Source organism: Lepus europaeus (genome assembly GCF_033115175.1).
Source record: "Lepus europaeus isolate LE1 chromosome 23 unlocalized genomic scaffold, mLepTim1.pri SUPER_23_unloc_1, whole genome shotgun sequence".
Lineage (NCBI taxonomy): Eukaryota > Metazoa > Chordata > Mammalia > Lagomorpha > Leporidae > Lepus > Lepus europaeus.
Window position 1 is genome coordinate 29,112 of NW_026909015.1, and position 9,224 is coordinate 38,335.

A 9,224-nucleotide genomic window follows, 5' to 3' on the forward strand; every position below is an offset into this window, starting at 1 on the left:
GCAAGTAGTAGGTTACACCAGTTAGGAAATAATGTTTATAACTGTCTAAATGTAATAATTTAAAAACATAAATATGTGGTAGGAAAATATGTTTAAAAAAGACACAAGGAAGTATCTCCCATAAAAATACACATGCACCTTCTTTGATTATATGAGTATCAAAAACTAAATATTCTTTCCTAAAAGTGAGTTCTATAAAATGTTGTGTGGTATGTATTGCTTACTCTCCTAATGTAATGTATATATAAGAAATAATTCTTTCTCTATTACACAGTAAAATCAGTACTCTTAGCAAAAATGTACTATATACAGTGGAAATTAGGCATTGGCTGGTATTCAAGTTTTCAAATTTTTTTAGTTTATTTTTTATAGATTTATTCATTTATTTGGAAGGCAGAGATACAGAAAGGGAGAGGCAGAGGCAGAGGCAGAGAGAGAGGTCTTCCATCGCTGGTTCATTCCTGAAATGGCCACAAACGGCCACAGCTGAGCTGATCCGAAGCCAGGAGTCAGGAGCTTCTTCCAGGTCTCCCATGTTGGTACAGGGACCCAAGTATTTGGGCCATCCTCCACTGCTTTCCCAGGCCATAGCAGAGAGCTGGGTTGGAAGTGGAGCAGCCGGGACTTGAACTGGTGCCCATATGGGATGCTGGCACTTAGGTGGCAGCTTCACCCACTACGCCACAGTGCCGGCCCCAAGTTTTCAAATTTGATTTCTATTTGCCAGCCACAGTGCGCCGGCCACGCTGGCCATTGGAGGGTGAACCAACGGCAAAGGAAGACCTTTCTCTCTGTCTCTCTCTCTCTCTCTCTCTCACTGTCCACTCTACCTGTCAAAAATAAAAATAAATAAATAAAAGAACTAAACGTGCAAAAGTAAAAAGATGAGGTAAACACCTTATACTTTTAAGAAAGTACTTGAGACTTAATAGTCATATACTCCCAAGATCTAGCCTCTAGAATGATGCTTGAAAAGTTCTTCCATAATGACACACAGATGAACCATATAATGAACTTAAGGTTTCTCAGTCTTCTGAGTAGGCAATGATGTTCTTCCTGTTATTACAAAAGAATTTAGACTCTATTTTGCCAGCAGTATTGCTCCAGTGTGGATTGACATGAGGCACCATGCTACAGTAAGAACAGCCACAATGCCATTCAAAATTGTCATGCTATAGCCCATGTGGAAGGAGTGTCCAGTCAGTTTCTTGAACCTGGCAGGTGGAAGAGGAGTAGGAAACATTCCTGGTTCAAAAGAATCAAAATAAGTCACTGTCCAAGAAAAGCTGCAACAGGAGAATCCAGCAGTTAGGGATAGTATAAACAGAGTCCAGAATCCTAACAGCCCAGTGTCTACGCCATCTTCATTTTTCAAATTCTCAGCATGCAACTCTTTAACGACCAGGTAGACAATGGGGAGCAGAAAGGCGAGGAGAATGGCAAACACAGAAGAGAAAGGACCTGACCGGCCACTGCCGAGCCAGGGGTCAGCTTCCCGCAGCAGCCGGGAAGATGCCATGGGCTTCTCCAGCAGCACCGGCGACCCAGCTCCAACTGGCGGGAACAGACAACCTCTCTTGGACTCTGACGATGGCCCAGCCCAGAACTCTGCCCACAAGTCACGGGCCAATTGGTTGCATCCCTCCTCGTCGTCGACTTTGCCTTCACCCCAAATGTCCCCCTGAGAGAAGGCAGGGTACTGCGGGCCCCGAAGGGCACTGGGGTACGGAGGCGGGCAGCGGCGTGGAGCCGAACACCTCCCGCTCTCCACAAAAGACAGGGTGGGAAAGATGGCGAAAACCGCCGAGGTCCTAAATGAAAGATCTCTGCATGTGAGATCCCAGTGGAAAGAATGGGGCCATCAAAGAAGGAGGTACCTTTCTCTGAAGGGAGGAGAGAACTTCCACTTTGACTATGACCCTATCAGAATAAGATCAAAGTTGGCGAACCCTAAAGGCTTCCATAGCCTTGACAACTCATGACTACAGCCTAGGGAGATTACTGACGCCATGAACAAGAGTGTCAAATTGTTAAATCAACAGGAGTCACTGTGTACTTATGTCTCATGTGGGATCTGTCCTTAATGTGTTGTCCAATGTGAAGTGATGCTATAACTAGTACTGAAACAGTATTTTTACACTGTGTGTCTGTGTGGGTGCAAACTGATGAAATCTTTACTTAGCATATACTGAATCGATCTTCTGTATATAAAGATAATTGAAAATAAAAAAGAAACCTGGTGTTAAATTGGAAATTGCATACAAAAGTAATCAATTTTTTAAAAATATCATGTAGGATCTCTTTAATGTGCTGTACACTGTTATTTAATGCTATAACTAGTACTCCAACAGTATTTCTTCACTTTGTGTTGCTATGTGGGGGCAAACTGTTGAAATCTTTACCTAATATATACTAAACTGATCTTTTGTATATAAAGAGAATTGAAAATGAATCTTGACGTGAATGGAAGGGGAGAGGGAGCGGGAAAGGGGAGGGTTGCAGGTGGGAGGGAAGTTATGGTGGGGGAAGCCATTGTAATCCATAAGCTGTACTTTGGAAATTTATATTCATTAAATAAAAGTTTAAAAAAAAAAAAAAGAAAACCGCCAAGGTCCAATGTCTCTCACTGGCCCCGCCCCGCGACCGCAACAGCCAATCAGCGGCAGGGCGCTCCTGAGGCCTCCACCACCCGGCCCAGGCGCGCAGGGGTGCGGAGGGTGGGCGGCGGGGCCCAGAGGGAGCAGTGGGCTCACGGGAGAGGCTGGACGCCCCAGGAGCACGGACGGATTCTGGGGCGGCAGGCGAGAGCGGGCGCAGGAAAGCGCGCAGGGACAGGCAGGCCGAGGCCAGTCGGCCGGGTTGCGTCTCCCCAACGTGCTTAGTCCCGGCCACCGTCGCGCCATCCCCAGGCTAGCGCAGGCCCCTGCAGTCCCACGGTCTACACCGGGTCCTAAAGCTCGCCCAGGCCCCTCCAACACACATTCATGAGCCTGTGTGCTTCCCCCGCTCCCTATGCTCACTGCTCCCCAGTCCGCTCTCCTAACCCGCAGTTAGCGGCCCGGCGTCATCGCGGTGCCTCGGGAACCCATCCCGCTCTCCCTTTGGCGCGTTTCTCCCCACGCATAACTTCCCTCCCAGCGACTCAGCGCGTTCATCGCCGTGGCGTGCAGAGCTCCACTGCTCTGGACTCCTCCTCTCTGCTAGCCCACCTCCCCTCTCCCCTCCGCCTCCCACTCCAGGCGCACAGGGGCCGGCATCCTGACCCAGCCACCGCTAAGGCTGGACTGCTTACTCCCACACCCTGAGTATTTTTCACAGTTCCTTAAGTTGTTAATTTTCAGCTTCATTCAATTGTGATCAGGAAAGATACATGGCATGATTTATTTTTTTTATTTGTTGAGACTTGTTTTATAGTCCTGCAAATGATCTAGCCTAGGGAAAGTTCCACGCACTGATGAGAAGAATGTGTATTCTGAAGTTTTATGATGAAAAGTTCTGTGGAAATCAATAGGTCACTAGTTTAGGTTAGCTCTGTTATTTCTTTGTTGAGTTGTTGTATCATTGATCTGTCAATTGATGAAAGTGTGGTGTTGTATTCCACCAGTATTACTGTATTGGAGTCTATATCTCCCTTTAGATCTATTAACGTTTATTTTAAATAGTCAAGCACCCTAGCTTTGGTTGTATCTACAGTTACTATAGTAACATCTTCCTGTGACTTGAATTATGTCCATTCTCTCATAGCCTCAAAGATTGCTGATGAGGCTATGAGAGAATCAGCTCTCAATCCGATTGGAGATGCTTTGAACAGAATCTGGCATTTCTATCATACACACTTTAGGATCTTTCCTTTGTATTTTACTTTGAAGTACTGACTATAATTCACTGTTGTGAAGATTTTTTCTGATTTTTTTAGGCCTTCTATGTGCTTCCTGTATTTGGATGTCCCTATCTTTCTCCAAATTAGGGACGTTTTCTGCTACTATTTCACTGAACATGTCTTGTAATCTGCTCTATCCAGTCCTTCAGGAACTTTAATACACTTATGTTTCATCATTAGGTAGTATCACAAATCTCAAATACCATTTTTGGTTTTTCTAAATTTTTTTCTTCTTTTTTGACTAACAGATATAGCCTAGGTTTTGTCTTGTAGCTCAGATATTCTTTAATCTGCCTTGTTTTGTTCCTTTTAGGGAGTAATATTGTCTTATTCATTATTATTGTATTTGTATGTTTGTTTATTTATTTATTTATTTATTGTTTGACAGGCAGAGTGGACAGTGAGAGAGAGAGACAGAGAGAAAGGTCTTCATTTTCTGTTGGTTCACCCACCAATGGCCACTGTGGCTGGCGTGCTGCAGCCGGCACACCACGCTGATCCGAAGCCAGGAGCTAGGTGTTTCTCCTGGTCTCCCATGCGGGTGCAGGGCCCAAGCACTTGGGCCATCCTCCACTGCCTTCCCGGGCCACAGCAGAGAGCTGGAATGGAACAGGAGCAACCGGGGCAGATTCCTGCACCCCGACCAGGACTAGAACCCAGGGTGCTGGTGCCATAGACAGAGGATTAGCCTATTGAGCTGCAGCGCTGCCCTCTATGTTTATTTTTAAGCATTTGTGGCAACACATTTTGGTTTTCTCCTCTGATGGGATTTATTTTTGGAATATGCCTCTATAGCAGAGTATTCCTTTAGCAGATATCCTGAGGTATGTCCTGGGTGGGGCCAGGGATGTCTGACATTGGTCGAGGGTGGGGAAAGTGTGCAGGGTGACACACTAGTTGGATGTGGTACATGTCCTTTATTGGATGTCCTTTATTGGATGGAGGGCATACTCACATCAGCTGGCATGATCAGAGCTTCACTCCATCTCTGCCAAGGTGACCAACTCTCATGGTGATCCCACAGTGGCTACACATCCCACCATGCATACGCATGAACTGCACGAAGCATCTGTGTGTGCCTAAGTGTGAGTGTAGAACTCTCTGACAGGACCCAGTCCAGGCACGCAGGCATTCCCTCCCTTTTTCTTCTGTAATCCTCCCCTGGTCAAAATCAGCATGCCTTTTCCCCTAATCACACATTTTGGATCCTCCTGCATAGTAATTGATCTAAAAAATAGTTTTAGGGGCTGGCGCCATAGCACAGTGGGTTAAAGGCCTGGCCTGAAGTGCTGGCATCCCATATGGGCACCGGTTCTAGTCCTGGCTGCTCCTCTTCCAATCCAGCTCTCTTCTATGGCCTGGGATAGAAGTAGAAGATGGCCCAAGTCCTTGAGCCCCTGCACCCACATGAGGGACCCTGAAGAAGCTCCTGGCTCCTGGCTTTGTGTTGGTGCAGCTCCAGCCATTGCAGCCATCTGGGGAGTGAACCAGCAGATGGAAGACCTCTCTCTCTGTCTCTACCTCTCTCTGTAACTCTGTCTTTCAAATAAATAAAATAAAAAATAGTTTTAAAGGCAAAGAGGCAGAGATGAGCATACAAGCAAGGATCTTCCATCTGCTGGTTCACTCCCCAAGTGACATGTGCACATTCAGTGTCTGTTTTTAGCACGTCTGCCTGGTATATGGTAGTTACTCTGCTCATCTGGGTTAGAGATTATTTGTGTATGATATATGTTTATATGTAGAGCAGAGTCATACAAGTTTTAATTGGTTGAAGTGTTTTCAGCACCTTTCCTATGGGCTCCTATTTTTAAATGGAGAAACAGGCAAATTAGTGAGATTGTGTGTTCCTCTATGTCAGCCTGTCTCTGGTGCATTTCATGGCCAATAAAATGACATTAAAGGTTCCCTGTTGGGGCTTATGCTATGGGCACAGTGTAGCTTATGCTACGGGCACAGTGTAGCTCTGGTCTGATTGGGCACAGTGTAGCTCTGGTCTGATTGGGTAGTGCATTCCAATTCTACTCTTTCCTCTGTATTGTCCATATTTCCAATCTGTCCATCTGTATTGTTCTGTATTGTTTATATTTCCAATCATGCATTTCTATCTACATTGTTTTTGTGGCTGTATATTTATTTCAGATGTTGGACAATTGTAAGTGGCAATTATACAAAAAGTGAATTAATATGGCAATGCAACTATTTGACACATATATAAATACTTTATTTTAACTCAGTTCAATGTATATCTTTTCCTAAATCTTTGAGCTATAGACCAGAAGCTCTTTCTTGGGAATGGATCTCTCATAGATCTTAATCATAATATCTTCTTTGAACATATTTAGAATGAATGCAGAATAAAAATTTTGTGATGGCACTGAATCCAACATGCTACATTGTTTACAATTTTTTCCAGGTTTTTAATAATACATATAACTGGTGAACAAAGATGTTTGAAATGGATAAGAGTAAGTCTTAGAGGGTGCATTTCTGAGATTTTGAAAGCACAATGTGTAGTTTTGTTAGTGGCTATACTATTACAGGAAAGTAGAGAATGTCAGCAAATTTAACTCAGAAGTTTGGAGTTAGAGGAGACTGTGTCCTTTCCATTGCACAGACAAGCCCTAAAGAGTCTCCCAGTCCCATGTTTCTAGGGATGCTGGGGATATCCAAACAAGTCTTCTCACATTGGAGCAACTCTGTAGTGATCCTTAGCCTTGATTCCTGGCTATACGGCTGCTGCATGCACACATGCGCATACTATCTTTGAGATACATTGCCAGGCTACTTTCAAACATAATTATATTGTGTTCTGTTCACTTCCATTAGACTGATGGATTGGGCCCATTTTGGTTCCTTTTCCAACAGGCAGTTTCATAACAATAATAGAAAAATCCACAAAACATGCTGAGTTCAATGTGTAAAATAGTAAACTGTATATTGTTTCAGCTGAAATGTTCTTGATTTACCATTGACATTTTCCATTTCAGTTAACTTCTTTGTCAATTGATATACTATGTCATGCTTATTTTTCTAAGTGTTTCTCAACCAACCCTGTTGGTTTTCCTCCATTATTTATAACTTCAGTAAATAAAACTTTTGTCTATCCATATGACTGAGATATTCATATTCTTGGTATATCAAAGAAAATGAAGCCAATATATGAAAGAGATTCCTACACTCCCATGATAGGGGATCAACCTAGATACCTATGAGTAGATGACTGAGTAAACAAAATGTGGTATATTTCACAATAGGATATTCCTCAGTCTGAAAAAGTGATAAACTCTTGATATTGAAAGCAACATGGATGAAATTGGAGATCATCATATTAAATGAAACACACCAGACACCAAAAGTCAAATATAGATGTGGCATGAGCATCACTCTGCTGCTGCGTAGGACAATAGAGTGAGCACAGTCTTCAATAAATGAAATGGGAAGGCTAATAGACTGGTGTGATGGGTTTATATTGTGTGTATCAGCTGATATTCTGCACAGCAAGTCATAAAATACACAACAAATTTATGACATCCCCAATTGCTTTCCAAAAGATTCTCATATATTTCATAGGCATTTGAAATAAACATTGATTCAGACTTACTTTCCACTTAAAGAATCATATGTTGAAAGGTTTTCATAGTCCCAAAAAGAAGTTAAACTTGTTTTTTCATTTATTTAGGTATGATTTCAGAAAGCAAAATACAATATATCTAGAGGAAGAAAATGAAAGAAACACTACAATGCATAAAAGAGTCTACTCATTTAAAATTTTTCATCATTAATCATTAAAAGAATATGAAGAGGGGTCTGGCTTTATGGCACAGTGAATTAAGCCACCACCTCTGACATGGGCATCCTACATCAGATTGGACAGTCGAGTCTCAACTTCTCCACTTTCTATCGAACTCCCTTCTAATGTGCCTTGAGAGGGCAGAGGAAGACAGCCCAAGTGCTTGAGTCCCTGCAACACACATGGGGGACCTGGCTGGAGATCCAGGATCCTACTTTTGGCCTTGCACACCCCCAGCTCTTGCAGTCATAGAGGCAGTGAACCAGTTAATAGAAGATCTCTTTGTCCCTCCATGCTTTCAAATGAATAAAATAAATATTTCAAAAATATATGAAGAATACGTTTATAAAAACACAGTGGTACAATATTCTGCAGAATAACATTATACTCTTAGAAATAAATATAGTGTCAAATAGCTCATTGAAAGAATTAGTGTACTATATGAAAGACAGTATATTATATGTGAAAGTAAGTTTATGACCGTGAAATGAGAAGAATATTTATTTTTTATTATTTCTTTATTTGAAAGAAACAGAAATCTCCAATCCTCTTGTTCACTCTTCAAAATATATAATTTAAGATTAAAGAAAAATGTTTATATTGAAATTTCACAAACAGAAATGCAATAAACCATAACAAATATTCATAGAATTATAAAGTACTTGTCAGGGTCAGGTTATTTATTCAAGGATGAGGAAAGCTTGGCTCTTTTCTTATTTTCTACCATTCCTTTCTCTTTATCTGTATTTCCATTTTCTTAAGCATTTTAACCTCTTCTATATTCATAATTTCCCTTTACTTTCATTATACTAACTTCCACAGAAAGAGAAAATTGCTCAAATTCTACTTACAGAGTCTGAAATTAAAAGTCCTAATTTCAAAAGATGATGTGTGTGACATCTTAATCACAAGTATATGGTATTTGGGCAGATTACAATTTGGGCAGACTAAATGAAAGGAAATAGATTTTAGTTAGGAAGACTGGGCTGAGAGAGTCATGTACAGTGTCAGAATGCAGAAAGGAATAGCAAAAATAATACTGTCTTTCTCTGATTCCCATAGGCCATTGAAAAAACTTCAAGCTGAGCATGTTGGAATAGAAACTATGCTCTCTTTTTCAATACACTGAATCACAGACCAGGAATCTATTTCGGTTTAACTGACATAGAGTTCTAACTCATATACACTCAATTCTCTTTAAGGTGTGCCTATGGCAATTTTCTCTGCAGGCTTTCCCCTTTTCAGGAGCAAAAATTATAGTGACCAAAGTCTCCCAGAACACTGAAAGGTAACTCAGAATACTGAGTAGTGAGGGGGCTGGCACTATGGTTTAGGGGGTAATTCCACCGCCTGTAGGGTCGGCATCCCAAATGGGCACCGGTTTGAGTTCTGGCTGCTTCATTTATGACCCAGCTCTCTGTGGTTGCCTGGGAAAGCAGTACTAGATGGCCCAAGTGCTTGGCCCCCTGAACCTGCATGGGAGACTTGGAAAAATTTCCTGGCTCCTGGCTTCTGGCTTTGGATCGGCTCAGCTCAGTTCCATTGCAGCCA

The 9,224-nt window shown here is 42.2% G+C and overlaps 1 pseudogene; it reads right to left on the reverse strand.

Annotated features, from left to right (window-relative positions):
• Window positions 1-1,081: 1,081 nt before the first annotated feature.
• On the reverse strand, window positions 1,082-2,903 carry LOC133754357 (ADP-ribosylation factor-like protein 6-interacting protein 6; annotated as a pseudogene).
• Window positions 2,904-9,224: the final 6,321 nt, after the last annotated feature.